Source organism: Bombus vosnesenskii, unplaced genomic scaffold (assembly GCF_011952255.1).
Source record: "Bombus vosnesenskii isolate JDL3184/JDL3185 unplaced genomic scaffold, Bvos_JDL3184-5_v1.1 scf7180000014651, whole genome shotgun sequence".
In the NCBI taxonomy this organism is placed as follows: Eukaryota; Metazoa; Arthropoda; class Insecta; order Hymenoptera; family Apidae; genus Bombus; species Bombus vosnesenskii.
The window spans coordinates 3,035-18,636 of record NW_022883574.1 but is presented as its reverse complement, the minus strand read 5'-3'; the positions used below and the strand labels follow the sequence as shown (position 1 = coordinate 18,636).

At 38.0% G+C, this 15,602-nt stretch overlaps 1 pseudogene; it reads right to left on the bottom strand.

Moving 5' to 3' along the window:
- Nucleotides 1–1,247: 1,247 nt before the first annotated feature.
- Nucleotides 1,248–1,365, bottom strand: LOC117240477 (annotated as a pseudogene).
- Between the last annotated feature and the right edge of the window lie 14,237 nt (nucleotides 1,366–15,602).

Here is a 15,602-nt window from a genome sequence, read left to right as displayed (position 1 = left end):
CGTATCTTCGTGTAATTCTTGATCCTCCGGATCCAATCAGTCTTGACAAATAAAAACATATTGGAACTAGTAAGCAGAGCGGATTAGATGGACGCAACAACTGAATAACAATTCCTCGTAAGCATCCGGGTAGTCCGTAGGTAAGATTCCATCCGGAAGGTATAACAATTGGTTCTTCTGATTGTTAAATTCAACGCCCATTCTGTGTAACAGAACAAAAATATTTTATTATTAACATGTCTCGCTTTATTATGAAGTTTTTGTTGATTCATTTTGTCAGTGCGTCACAATGGGATTTTCCTTTCGGGGTATTGCCTTTATCTTTCAGTGTTTCATATATTCCTTCTAATTCGTCAATCATGGACGGGTTGATAGCTGATTACGATCCAGTTTCCTTTCTCGTGACTGTTCGTTAACAGATTTTAACATTTTTGCTACTGTGTATTGTATTAATTGTCATTTATTATTTCTTCTTAATCCGTTCACCATGAGTAGTTAAGGGTTTAATAATTTATTATAAGATTTTAATCCATGGTTTGTTTCTCGTGGCTGGTTACAACCCCTCTTCTTCTTGCGCTGGAATACTACTTGCAGTGAATAAAAAATGAACGAAAAAGGATAAACTAAATAAAAGAAAACAAAACAAGATATGCACTGGAACAGTCCGCATGGGAACCTCTGACGAAGATACCTCCGTATGCATCATTAAACGTTAATATCGAAATGACCAAAACCTATGTTCATAACAGTAAATCAAATCAAACACCGGAGGAAACAATCACATGGAAATAGTAATCAAAATCTACGTAATGATAATATACCAAATCAACAATCAAGATGCACAACCCGTCATCCGGAAGCCGACGCTACTCACCGCGTGTCAATGCAAGGGAGAAAAACAACAAACAAAACATATCTTATTAAATAAAATATAAGAATATAGACAAAATCACTCCAATAAAATAACACCCGCTGGGAACACATTTAGGCATATATGCACACATGAATAAATAAGGCACTGTTACCAAGTAAAGTCAAAATCTACACACGGAGCATCAGGATACATTTCACGAAACCTATCTAAACACCATGAGAGTACTTCAGGACAAGTACCCCCCCTTGATCTGAGGAATGGTGGCGTAGGAAAGCCTCCAACACTTGATCAGGAATCTCCTCTGAGAAACGAACCTTCGCGCTGGCATCCGTATCAACCACCGCATGGGGGGCGCGGCGGGCCCAGCGCGCTCTGCCAACGCCACACGGAATCCCAGGCGATCACCCATCCAAGTACTATCCGTGCCCGGCGCTGCTTAACTTTCGTGATCTAACGGGAACGAGTGCACTCAGCGCGGCCAGGGCATTGCCTACTTTCACTTGAACTGGAATGCATTTAACTATGTGTACTGCTTCTCCTGCGACCAAAGCCATGTGTCCTGGAGTTTTGGTTATTGCATACGCAAATTCATCAGGTAATATAGTTGCTAGACTGAATGCATTCTCTATTATTTTCTTTTCCGAGATGCATCTTAGTGTCAATATATCCTGATAGAGTACCGTTATTTGTCTTCTGACAGTTTTTCTACGTAAATGAATTTTGAGTTAACGTATGTGAATATATCCAAATTTTTGACTGCTGTTTTACGTTTGGGTATAAATGTATTTCCTTTAGTCGTTTTTAGGAAAAAGAGCTTGGGGTGTTCTGTGGATAACAGGGTGTATCCGCACAAAGGCTGTTCTCCAGTTTTGGTTAGCACAAAGGTTATTTCTTGAGTCGTAAAGGCAAAACCCGGTAGCGTCGGGTTGCTATTGGTTTTTATTTCTTGAATTTTTGTGGCGATTCCTTCGTACAAGACGTCATATTGCTCGAACTTACATAGGAATAGTGGATGTGGCTGCCAATAGGTGTATCCATCTTCTGAATCCAAACAAGTTCCTTTATTAATAGCGCATTCATTGAACTATTCATTAGACTTATTCATTAGACTAGCACTATTCATTAAACTTATTTAACGAATAGTAAGTTTAATGAATAGTATGATTTACGAATAATAAGTTTAATGAATGCTATTAACAACGTTTTTGTGTTTAAACGAATCCACGGTCAACGGAATAACTCTTTACTAAACGTAGACTAATCTTAGACGCAAAAATACGATTGTTGAAAATGCTCGATGTGTTACTCTCCAAGACAATCGCACGAATGCCAGCCTCGTGGAGATTTTTCTCGCTGTACGATTGCATTTGCTTTCTATACTCGTTTGGAAGCATCGAGAAAGTTCCAAACACCGTTGCTAGGCAGTTTCTACCTCGAGTTTGATTATTAATACAATGTATGTCCCATTGTATCGGCACCTCTGGGGCAACATCACACGTGGCTAGGCCCGCTCCCGAGGCCGCATGCCGCCACTACCACATTTCTCGGAAAACCCATACAACCACTCCAGACCTCCGTTAGGCAAAACGTCCATCCCGTGACCGTGGCTACGTTCGGCGACCAATTGTCACCTCGAACCCAATCTCGCTATCACAAATCTTGAACAATTACAGCTAGGATAAAATCTAGGCTAGAGTAGAGGATGTTCCCAAAATTTCCAAGAAAAGGCTTCGGCTTTCCTTTCATCTTCGATATATATAAAAAAAGATAGGCGAATGAACAATACTTTATTCAAAAGGCGAAGTTACACTTCAGTAGCAAAATACAGACTGACTTACTTACTAAAGAACTGGGATCTTTGCCTCCTCACTATGATTCATATATCTCACGGGTGGGCGTTCGGTTACTGTCTATTCTCACCGCTATCGCATGACCAGGTGACTTCGTATAAGTTGATGGAAATTTTATTGTATAAATCCAACAGAGTGTCGGTTCAAAGTGTTACAACAGAATAATGTGTTGAGCGCTAATTTAGGACGGTTTTTATATGGAGGTTTTAGTCCCTTTGGAGGGGCTGTTTTGTTATTATTTCGATAGCTATGGCATGTAGGATGTTTCGTCTACTTTATTACTGTTTCTGAGCGGGTGGCCTTTCTTGAGCGTGTGACACTTCCACCGGCATGTCGGTTGACGTCCACGGTTCGGCTAGCGAAAAAAGGAATAAATCGTAAAACTAAAGGATCGTTCAAAATTGACACTTTATACGTTCGTTCAAGTTTGTATAACGAGATTGCGATATTAATTACACTATGTTACGTAGATATTAGTCTATATTCACTATTTACTGAAACTGTAGTAAGACTGACTAAACTTCGATTTTGATGTTTTTTGCGTATGTCGTGCAAATCTATATTTTGAAAAATCTTTTCCTATCCATACAAGGACTGAACTTGCTTAATTTCCGAGATATTCGCGAAAAACTGCCGGTATCGCTTGAATGAATTCTGCCTATAGTTGTGCGTCCGTGCAACCTATGCGTAGGTTGCTACCGGATACAGTATTTTGTTCATAGTATATGTAGGTATGATAGGGGGAGATTGAAAGATTACGGGAGATTAAAAGATTACGGGAGATTGAAAGATTACGGGAGATTGAAAGATTACGGGAGATTGAAATATTATTTAACTGCCAGGTAAAGAGAGACGTCCGCTTGAACTCGCTGACTAAGCCCTCTTGTCTTGATGTAGGCATTCTCTGCAAACACACACATACATTCTTTTATGCAAAAACTGCCTAGGTCGAGTTCACCGTCAAGCCACAAAAACGCGTGTGCTCGGCAAAAACAGAATAAGCCGATGAACCACCAATCAACGAAATAAACTTGATCATTGCAATAGACAATATAGAGGAAATTTATGTCGATTTTTCCCTAACAATAAATAATGTCAATGTTTGCGTACATTTATTGTACAATTATATTATTTATATAAATGTTCTTATGCTGTACAATTACATATATGTCGAGTCAAAGTCCGAATCTGGGCCCGAGTCGTCCTCTTGGCGGAGGCTTGGGACAGGTAAGGATTCCTCACTGAAGCTATTCATTTTTTTACACTGAAGTTATTTTTATTGACACACACAAAAATGTTACAGAGTTGACACAGCTCACAATGATCACATACTCGCGACATCCGTGACGTCGTTCGTGGAAAAATAGGTCTCTCCTGTCTTCCTGTAACTGGGACAAAGACTGTTTATCTGTTGAAGGATTTTAGGTAACTAGATATTAGTGTTTATAACGGTCCTCGGGCTAGCCGATCACGTACTGCGGAGACGCGTCGGCATCTGGTAAACATCCTGCCCGGAGAATAGGATCTGCGTGTGGCGAGCCACGGGACAGAAACCGTTGGAATGTTTACTGTCGCGTGCCGCTACAAATATTTCTTTTAAGGAGAGCTATAGAATTACTCCGTACCTTTGTTAGACAAAGCGTTCATCCCTTGACCGCGGCTACGTTCGGCGACTAATTGTCGCCTTGAGCCCAAGCTCATCATCACAAATCTCGAACAATTACAATCGGACTGGGTGACTACAATTGTTTAATTACAGCTATGGTAGATTCTAGATTACGGTGTTAAGGAATTTTTCCGAAATACCAAGGGGAAGGCTCCGATGACCTTTCATCTCCGACATATACTTTAGCCTGCCACGTGATTCTAACAACCTCGATTGAATTTATGTGCAAGTGCAAGTGCATTTTACGCAGTTTATCAATAGTTAGCGACTATCTCCACTCGAATAACTCTACCAGTGCTATACAACTCTCAGGGTGCATGCCGTGATCGCCCACTCCTTATAATAATATCAAACAATCCCATTATTTACATCTACAAATTTAAAGCCGTCGCAACAGAATACCCATCCACTAGGTAAACAAAACAAAATAATACAACCGCCAAGCACGAACGCTCTGTAGATTGTTATTATCTGTTCCATTCGTGCTTTATAGACTAAACACTCATTCGTTAGATATTTAATTATTAAATTCAAATTATAAACTGAATTTCAGCCACTGTCTAATAAATACTGCTCGCAAACCATCTATCATTTCTTAAATCAAATATAAGAATTGTTTATTTTATAAATTATGCTGTGTGTCTAAACACAGCCCACTTAAACATTGTATCGACCGCGTGACATTGATTGTCAACAAGTCCTATAAACTAAGATCTTTCAAATTTCTTTTGTTTTTGATAGACACAACCGCTAGCCGATGAGTTATTCCGGTATATTTGGCTTGTTCTTTGTTATTATACAATTACTGCCACTTTTTACGACTGACCTCCTTTCTCGTAGTGACGCGACACTATGCTATATTTAATCAAAACTCATAATTGTAGCGATAAAATACTTCCTATCAATACAATATTATTTAATACAATAATATAAAATTTAAATATCCTGGTTTAGGGCTGTTAAAGGATATAGGTTTGGGTTTATTAATTAATCGATTCACGCAGATTCGATTTTCTCCAATATATTTGATCGCCTCGTACAACACGTCTTAACACACAGAATACACTCGGTCAATTAACACGTGGTCGACTTCTAAGACAAAAGAGCGTCGTTAGAAGTCGTACCAACTTAGCTTGTAGTAACTAGCGATCATGCCAACCTAACATTTTTCAACACTCCCCTTTGATCGTAGTTCCTACAAGCTCCATAGCTTTGGTGAAATACTGAGTCTTAACCCTATTTAAGCCTTTGGTAAGGATGTCAGCGTCATTCTCAGGACTAGGTATATACGTATAATCTAATATCCCCTATATATAATACGTATAATCTAATATAAATGTAACGCACTTGGACGTGCTTAGAACTTTCGGCAGCTACTTCATCCTTTGACCATGAAATAGCTCCGATATTATCACAGAAGATCTTGCAAGGGCGAGGGCAATATGACAATTGGCCCAACTCCCTTAACAGTAAGGAAATCCACACTGTTTCCCTTGCTGCTTCCTGCATCGTCACGAACTCCGCTTCGCACGTCGATTGAGCTATAATCGGTTGTTTTTTGGATAGCCAGGATATCGCACCACCAGCGAGTATGAACACATACCCGCTCCTGGATTTCCTGTCTACCGTGCAACCCGCAAAATCCGAGTCGCGAAACACCTTCAGAGGTTGCCCGGTCCTTTGGTATACTAACTTCAAGTCTTTGGTCTTTAGTAAATATCTGAATACCCGCTTCGCTGCTTTCCAATCGGATACAGTCGGATTCGCGCATCTTTGGCTTAGTTTCCCTATTGCACACGCAACATCAGGACGACTTACAGTAGCTACATACATTATGTGCCCCACAGCTTGTTCATATAATTTGCTGTCGAGAGGCTCATCACGTTCAATATCAAAACCAGCCTCGCATTCTCTAGCTAGCGGTGTCGACACTCCCACCACCCCAACCTCACGAGTAATGTCAAACAGATCCAGCATTTGACCTATCTGTATGGATTGATCAAATATCACAGTGGTGCTGTTTGGCATGCTCAGGCGGATGGATAGAAATTGAGTGTCTACACCTAGCATTCTTACGTCTAATTTGTCCTTAATCCTAGCTTTGAATATTTCAATCCACTCCTTCGTCCCAAACACAAGAATGTCATCCACATACACAGCTACAATCAAATCTTTGGACGCATTCACATACACACATGGATCGCTCACACATGGGTTCAGACTCATACCCTTTAAAATACTATTGATGTGCCTAAACCACATTCTCCCAGCTTGTTTCAGTCCATACAGGCTCTTTTTAAGTTTACACACAAATTGAGTTCTGTCCTTCCCTGGCTTGGGAAATTCTGGTTGCTCCATGTATATATCCTCATCCAGAGAACTGTTGAGATACGCACATTCCACATCGATGTGCTCATAAACCCACCCATTCTCCGCAGATAGAGCAAGCAGAATTCTTAGAGTTCTGCGTTTCACTATTGGACTGAAGGTTTCTGAGTAATCTACTCCAGATCTCTGCCAGAATCCCCGAGCTACCAGTCTAGCCTTATACCTATCAGGGTCTCTCTTTATCACAAGCACCCACTTACAGTCTATAACGTTTTTATTTAAGTGTCTTTGCACAATGTCCCACACATCTTTTCTTTTTAGATTGTCTAATTCTTTCCTTATTGCCTCAGACCGCTTTTGAGCATCTGGCCCCCTCAGGGCTTCGTACACATTCACAGGTACACACACGTTTTGAGTTTTACAAACGGTCGCAGTATGAGCACAATTATCACATGTTTTCGGTTTCGGAGGCCGTCTTGCCGGCCTCCTGGGCACAATCGGTACACTCACAGCCTCCACTGGATTATTCTCACTCGTTAAATTATCCATAAAGTAGTCAGTCTCCCCTTCGTCGTTTTCGCCATCACTCTGTGTTTCGACGTCAGTCTGGCCAACTCCCCTTCCAAGTTCAAAGGCTTCTACATCCCATATCCATTCTGAGGACCTACTTTTTATATTGCTCATCTCCGCTTTAGCGTTCTTGTAGGGGAACGTGTTCTCCACGAACCTGACATGACAGGATATTATCACCTTCTTGATCTTCGGCAGGTAAACTCTATAACCTTTGATCTGTTTGTCATATCCTACAAATATTCCCTCATCCACCCTGCTCTCGAATTTTCCTCCGCTTGGACTCTTCAGATACCAGACTCTGCATCCAAGCACACTCAGTCTGTTAATCTCCCCTTGGAGGTCACATCCCTTACCCTTCCATAATTCCAGTGGGATCTTGTCTCCGATAGCAGTGAATGGAAATAGGTTCCTTATGTGACATGCCGTGTTCACCGCCTCCCCGCACAGATAGTCAGGGAGTCCTGATTGGATGAGTAAACATCTAGACATTTCGACCTATTTGCTCGTTCGGAAACTCCATTTTGTTCAGGGTTTCTAGGAACGGTCTTTCTGTGTAAGATGCCTTTCTCCTTCAGATATTTCTCAAAGTTTTCCCCCGTGTACTCAACCCCGTTATCAGTTTGGAGGGCACTTATTTTGGATTGGTGCAAAGCCTCCACTTCCACCTGGTACTCGTTGAAACATTTGAGTACTTCATTCTTCCTACTGATGATTCTGACGTGCATGAAACGAGAAAAGTCATCAATAAGGGTCTCAAAATAATTACCTCCGCCCAGCCACTTGCATTGAGTTCTGCCACTAATATCGCTGTGAACAATCTCTAAAGGGCGTTGACACATGTGGTGAGCTGTCCTCGGAAATGGTACTTTGGTCATCTTTCCTTTCACGCAGACTCTGCATGGTTCCTCATGTTTCCTCGAGTCCTCTTTCACACTACTTACAGGGATTTTCCTCATCGCATTCCCATGTAGATGACCTAATCTCTCATGCCATGATACGATACTTTTGTATGCCTTGGCTTCAATGACCTCAATGTCGTCGTCATCTTTCCCAGGTCTTTCCTGATCATTCTCCACGGAAACGTTTGCTACATGCCTTTCAGATGGTATTGTCTCTAGGTAATACACATTGTCTCCTGCCTTTGAATTGAATATTACATCCCCATCATCATGTGTACCGATGGCCTCATCCCTCGTACATACTGCCAATTGTCTGATTGAGATTAGATTCACATTTAATTCAGGTACCCACAGGACGTTCGACAAGTACAGGTTCCACCCGCCACAGGCCTTAGTCATCTTCACGACGATCGTTCCTTTTCCCTTGACTTCCAGGTACACCTTACCAATCCTGATCTGTCCAGTTGCAGGCACGAAATCCACGAACCGATACCTGTCCGAAGTCATGTGATTTGAGGCCCCCGAGTCAAGGTAGCTGATCCTGTCCCTTTCCATGTGGCTGATAGATGATAGAGTTAGCGTGGAGATAAGTCCCTTGGACTTCGGTTTGTCTTCTGATTCTCTCTCCCTTTTGTCTCCTTGGTTTTGGTCCTCCTTATCTCCCTTTTCCTCTTGGCAGTGGTACGACATATGGCCTCATTTTCCACATTTGTAGCACTTCTTATCCTTTTGGTCTTTGTGCATTGGTTTCGCGCCATCTTTGCTTTGTTGAGGCTTGGGCCTCCATTGTTTCCAGGTCGCCATTGCGTTGTTCTTCTCGGATGAATCCATGGCCGCTTCGATCTGTTTTTCTTCAAGTAGAAGATCGGACTTCACGATCCTCATGGTTAGACTCTTATCGATTCTTATTGTTCTAATATACATTGCACAATTTGGATCCGCCACGAGGCCGGCCAAAACGAAACATGCCATCATATGGTCTTCAATTTTTAATCCTACGTTGGAGAGCTTGTCGCATAGGTCGTATATCCTCCCGCAGTATGTGGAGATATCCATGTTGGGGGTCTTCTCTATAGTTCCCAGTTCCCGTATGCATAAAACAGTGTCCATCGACGTAGACCTCCGGTGGACGTCCTCTAGCACCTTCCAGGAATCCCTTGCTGTTTTCAAAGTCCTAATTTCCCCAAGATATTCGGGGCGAATATGCCGGGAAGGTACGCACGTGCCATGTTGTCCATCCTCATGCACTCTGGGTTCAACCTTTCTGCTGCCGTAAATCCTGGCTCTATTGCTTTCCAGCAACCCAGGAAAATTAACGAGGCTTCCGTCATTGTCTTCCAATATTCGTAATTCCCCTTTCTTAGGGCCGGCTTCATATCGCTGTCCACATCACCTATTCTCTCCTGGTCGACCATGGCGTGGTCTCTTCTTGGATTATCTCAGAAAACACAAAAACTCAAAAGTAATGCCTTTTATTACCGCAGTTTACTGCCCTGGGCCCATAACCTGTTAAAGGATATAGGTTTGGGTTTATTAATTAATCGATTCACGCAGATTCGACTTTCTCCAATATATTTTGTAATAATATATCGCCTCGTAAGACACGTCTTAACACACAGAATACACTCGGTCAATTAACACGTGGTCGACTTCTAAGACAAAAGAGCGTCGTTAGAAGTCGTACCAACTTAGCTTGTAGTAACTAGCGATCATGCCAACCTAACATTTCTCTACAAGGACGACATATCCAGTGAATTAACGGCGCCTGAACAATTGCATCTCCTTAAAATTAACGGGTAAATCTATAACATAAGTAACAAAATTATTATCTAATTTCAATCTAGTACCCAAAAACTGTTCAACATAAATTCACTATACTCAAAGTGCATTCCCTTACAAATGATATCGATGTTTATGATATTTATTTGCTATATTATTGTTGATATTGTTTGTTATAGGGCCAGACCACCGACCTCGGCCAGGACTATCCTGATTTGCCTTCAACATGGCCACAACCAACATAATATTAACTACGATAAAAAACCAAAATTAATAATTTGACTCTAACTATCGCCGCTATAATACGACTGGCCTGTATACATATTAAATAATTTATAGTAAATAACTTGTTTATAAATACACCTTGTCATATTTATCTACACTATCCTTTATCTTACGACCTACACCCACCTTGACCTACACATTATCGGTATTCCTTTATATTGTTCACAAACCGTTATAGCGCAATATTTCCAAATTCTATCATGTTTAATTCGGAAATATTATAATGGAACTTTCGGGCAGCCGACTATATCAGCCCAACTGTCTCGGGGTTCAAAGTAATTTCCTGTGCTCCCAGGTTTTTTCTTGTAACGCGGCTTGGCAAGTAGATAGTTGTCACTGTACGACACTATATAAAATAAATTAGAACCTACTCTAATGTAGCTACAGCTACAAACTCACGTCGAAATACTCGAGGAGCGGCCAAATAGATAGAAATAAACTGAAAATACGGGTAAATGCAACCTCACTATATTCACATTAAGGAAAGGTGCCACATGTCTTATTATTCTCAACCACCACATCATACAGCAAATCAAAACAGTTAGATAATCAGGTCTTTGCCCGGACCATCTACATCCAGACAAATTTGTTTGGAAACAACACATAAATAAAGAAATCGAGCAAATCAGACTCAAAAGGAAGAAAATGTACTGACTCATTGTAGACATTCTACCAGTGAACAATTACCAAAAAATAAACTATCGCTACATAAAACAAGTTTACTATGAATGTTCGTAAAAACCAGAAATTCGTTCGAAGAATAGAAAAGCACTGATCTGGTATATGGTCAGTTATGACCATAGAATAGGTGCTAATGGGTCGATGTAGATTAGCGGTAAATTCGCATATAGTACAGATATACACATTTATATTATACAGAGTGTTTTTTCAAATTATTCTTTCGGATAACCATTCCGATGAAAACAGTTCTTCTTGTACAAAAGCAACAAAGCTTTTTCGTAAGGTGAAAATGCGTCGTTCAAAAGACAATTTTTTTCAAACGATGAAATTAAATGCAAATTTATCTTCATGCTTCATGGTGAATTTCACATTGGTAGATTTGTAACCAATCAGGCCAAAGAAAATGCTCATGCTCTGATTGTAAACACAGTCAATCGATTTTCTAATGAAAGTAAATCCGTTATCATTGTCGAATAAGATATTAATTTGTTAATGTCATTATGACGATCGATCAGTTCGTCGAAAACGACAGGACCGAGGAAAAACTGAAGCAAGAAAGAGAAAAGGATAATCCGAACTTATTTAGTGATTAAGCTCAATTAAGTGGTTCAATGTAACAGAATCCTTTATTTTGTTCTTTATTTTTCAAAATACTTCTAATTTCACAAATAAATTTGAAAGACGTATAAAATAATTATATTTAAAATAATATAAATTGATAGTCTCGTGATTATCGCATTCTCAATTTAGTTTGCGATATATTTATCCGCGAATCGACGAACTTTAGTGCAAATAAAATTATTATCATGTAACTACTGTGGGGGAAAGGGGCCGCGCCTTCGACAAGCTTGAGAAGTGTTTATCCAGCGAATACTACACGCATGTAAATACACCGTAAATAAGCCGCAATAATTACAAAAGATGAGGTTAGAAAGGAGTTAAGAGTGAAAAATTTGAGTGCACTCGTAGGTTACACGCGAAATGATTAGCATAAAATAATAATTGTTCTATTTCGAAAAATAATATCAATTATCAATTCGTTCAGTATTTGTATAATTAACTTGTTTTTATTTCAAGCAAGCTATTAAAAAGACTAACCCTAACGCAATACATTGATGACATTTACATTTAATTGGTTTACAATAGACATTTCTTACAACCTATGCAGTTATGCACGGGACATTGAGTTAGCCCAATTCTCGTTTATATATACTATAAACAGAAGATAAGAGATAGATTTGTGGTGGACTTGGGCAACCAATACTGACCCATACGCTGCCTCAGCACACAACTATAGGCTGACTACACTATAGTACTATCGACAGTTATTTGCGAATATCTCGGATACTAATATATTCAATATAATAATATATTCGGATAATATATTCAAAACCCATCGAAATCGAAGAGGAAGTAATTTTTTTCCACAAGTCCACTCATTATCATATGTTTATCTATGGTTTAATTCAGTACCTATATATATTCCTCTATACATATGTAAATAATAAATCTCTGAGATAGAAATACTCGTAGAGTTGCAAGCATTATAGATGTCCGACGTCCAATTAAAAAAAGTTTCACGCATCTCAATAAAAAATCAATAGATAACAACGTACTGCTCCCAATATACATAGTCCAAGTATTCTCTCATAGCAATATTAGTAACTTACCAAAAATTAGCCGTCTGAATTACTTTAGGGTAAAATGGGGAAAAACCAGAAAAAATTACATGACGCAATGCCACAAATGCCAACTGTTATGTCATATCTCACAAAACTGTAACCTTAATTATCGGCGCGTGAAATATATTGAGTCGCATTGACCAGGCAAGTGCAAAATAAAAAAAGAAGACGCGGAAACAAAGACAAAATCAAACCTGCGACCCCTCCTATCCAACATAAGCTAAGTATTCGAAATAGTCATAAACAACCCCCTAGTTTCCTTCCGCACAAAAAACAACGTAATCCAACACAATCATATCGGCTTCCGACACAAACATTCCACACTGTACGCAATAAATAAACTAACGTCAGACATCTGGTGGGCTCCCAATGCAAAGCAACGAGTAGCCGCCTGCCTTGAAAAAGCATTCGATATAGTAAAAATTTTCGGCCTTATATACAAAATATGTATTTCTTTGGGCAATAAACGTTATAATTAAAATTAAAAAAGCACTCGTTTTCGTTTGATCACGAAAGTTAAGCAACGCTAGGCACGAATGGTACTTGGATGGTTCACCGTTTGGGAACTCCGTGTGGTATTGGTTTTTTCATTTTTACAATTTTTTTTTTGCTTTCCTTAATAATCTATTTTTAATAATCTATAATATAAGCATCGAAAAAAAGAAATATTTTAGTACTACGCGACTATTGCCATACATTGTATCATTCTCATTTTTACATACATCTGTTTTTTTAATATTCTTTTTTTCTTGAATATTAAGAGCAAGTAACAAAACTACTTACTTCAGCCAACTCTCATACTACGTTGAGTGCACTCGTTCTCGTCCGATCTCACATCATCGTCATTAGCATCTCGAGTATCTAATTACTACGGCTACTTGTCAAATTCTGTAATAATCATATTTGCACTAGTAAATATCTTCTCTATTACATAACAACAATGATTAATCCAAATGAAGATTCGTTACACTCACCTAACCCTAATCATAATGTGAACGCGACATATATATGCTCGAAATAATATATATATTAAATATAGATACAAGCATACAAATAAATTAAAATAAACGTTCCAGCAAGTGTTTTAAGGAGACTGTGATTTGCCAAAGTTGATCTATCTTCGAACAAAAGGAGTTAGCATGATTTAGCTCACGATTAAAGCAATATGTGTTGACCGGTGTAGAATAAATTGTTGGTTCTAAGACATCTTAAAGGGACATTAAGAGAAAATTGCTGGTTGACATTAGAAGAAGAAATAATACCGTCTACTATTTTATTTATAGATAAGATGTCAAACATTATTCTCTTAATTTTATATAAAATATAAAAAAAGGATTTATATGTTTATGATACCAAACATACTTTTGCATGAATATAACGAAAACTAAGACCGAGCATTCGTATCTATAAGAAAATGTTGTTCAGAATCATGATCTCACGATATATTTCAAGGGCATCGAAATCGATGAGCAAGTAGCTCTTCGACAGGTTCACCTGCTCTAATAATGACATTTCATTAAATTTTTAAGACGTCGTATTAAGAAAACGAAAATTTGTTATGCCTATGAAGCGGAGATACACGTTCGCATAACACCGAAGTTATCTTTTTCAAAAAGCACTTTTTAGTTATGACTGATCAGAGAATATTTTCAATCGGAGAAAGGTTCATGCAAATTGAGCATTGAGCATGAGTCTGTACCATTCAGATTTCTATATAACATAACAATACTAAAAAATATGAAAGCAGAAGAACCGATTAAACACCGTATGAATTTGGACATTATTTTAGAAAATGAAAATCATCGAAATGTAGATAGAAGCGATATGCTTAATGAAATAAAAATATTTTGTGACATATACAGTAAAAATTTGTTGTATATAACAGCAATGCAATGTTCGAATATGACACATAAAATTAAGGATTTATTTTCCAATTTCATGTTACTTTAAGAATATTACTAATTATTCCAATCGCTTCTGCAGGGCGTGCTTTCTCTAGATTAAAATTAATTAAAAATTATATACATACTACTATGTCTCAGGGCAGACTATCTAATTGATTATTTAATTTGAATACGTTATGTGAAAATTGAAATTACGAAGATATAATTATTGATTTTGCACGAAACAAAGCGAGAATAATAAACTTTATGAAATAATTGTACCTCACTAAGTTTCAAAATAATAAACATTTCAGATACGGGTATTTTTGTTAATATGTACTCAATCATCGAGTCATTATTTTGTTATTATTATTACTAAAAACTTTATAATTAGAATAGGAATAAATTTTCGTCAAAGAAAGTTATGAGCTACAGAGGTACATGTCTTTTCTGTTTCTAATTTGTAATGCTATACATCTGTATAATAATATTATTTTGTCAGAGCGAGACTTTTAAATATAATGTATGTAAATATGTAATTTTAAAAATAAGATTTTGTTTAGAAAAACTGTTTGTTATAGGACTAGAAACATTCTCGAGGACGTAAGGTTCTAAACAAACGTTCTCCTTTCTTATTGAATGTCAGAGATAGGGATACCTGACACGAAATATCAAGGTCTAATATCGACAGTCAATAAGGAATAACGAATAAAATTTTATCAGCTATTAGATTTTCATACCTTATTCATTTTTCTTCCTTTAGGAAAGACATTTCTTCTTCCGTTTTTATTCAAAATTATTATTTGCAATTGATTTTAGAGAAAAACTTTCCATTAGTCTATTTGCAATAAAAAGATCCTTCCCTTATGAAACTTATGAATCGATTTGCAACTGACAACTAAATTGTAATGAAAGAACATAATGAACGATAAATCCAAATTCGTAATCTAGAATATTGTATAACTGTTACGTGTTTTAAATGTAGGTACACACACATGTAATATATTTTGCATATGCACACATTTATATATTTTATTTTATATACATTTACATATTTTAACATACTATTTACACATAAAATTTCGCATTATAATAATCGTTA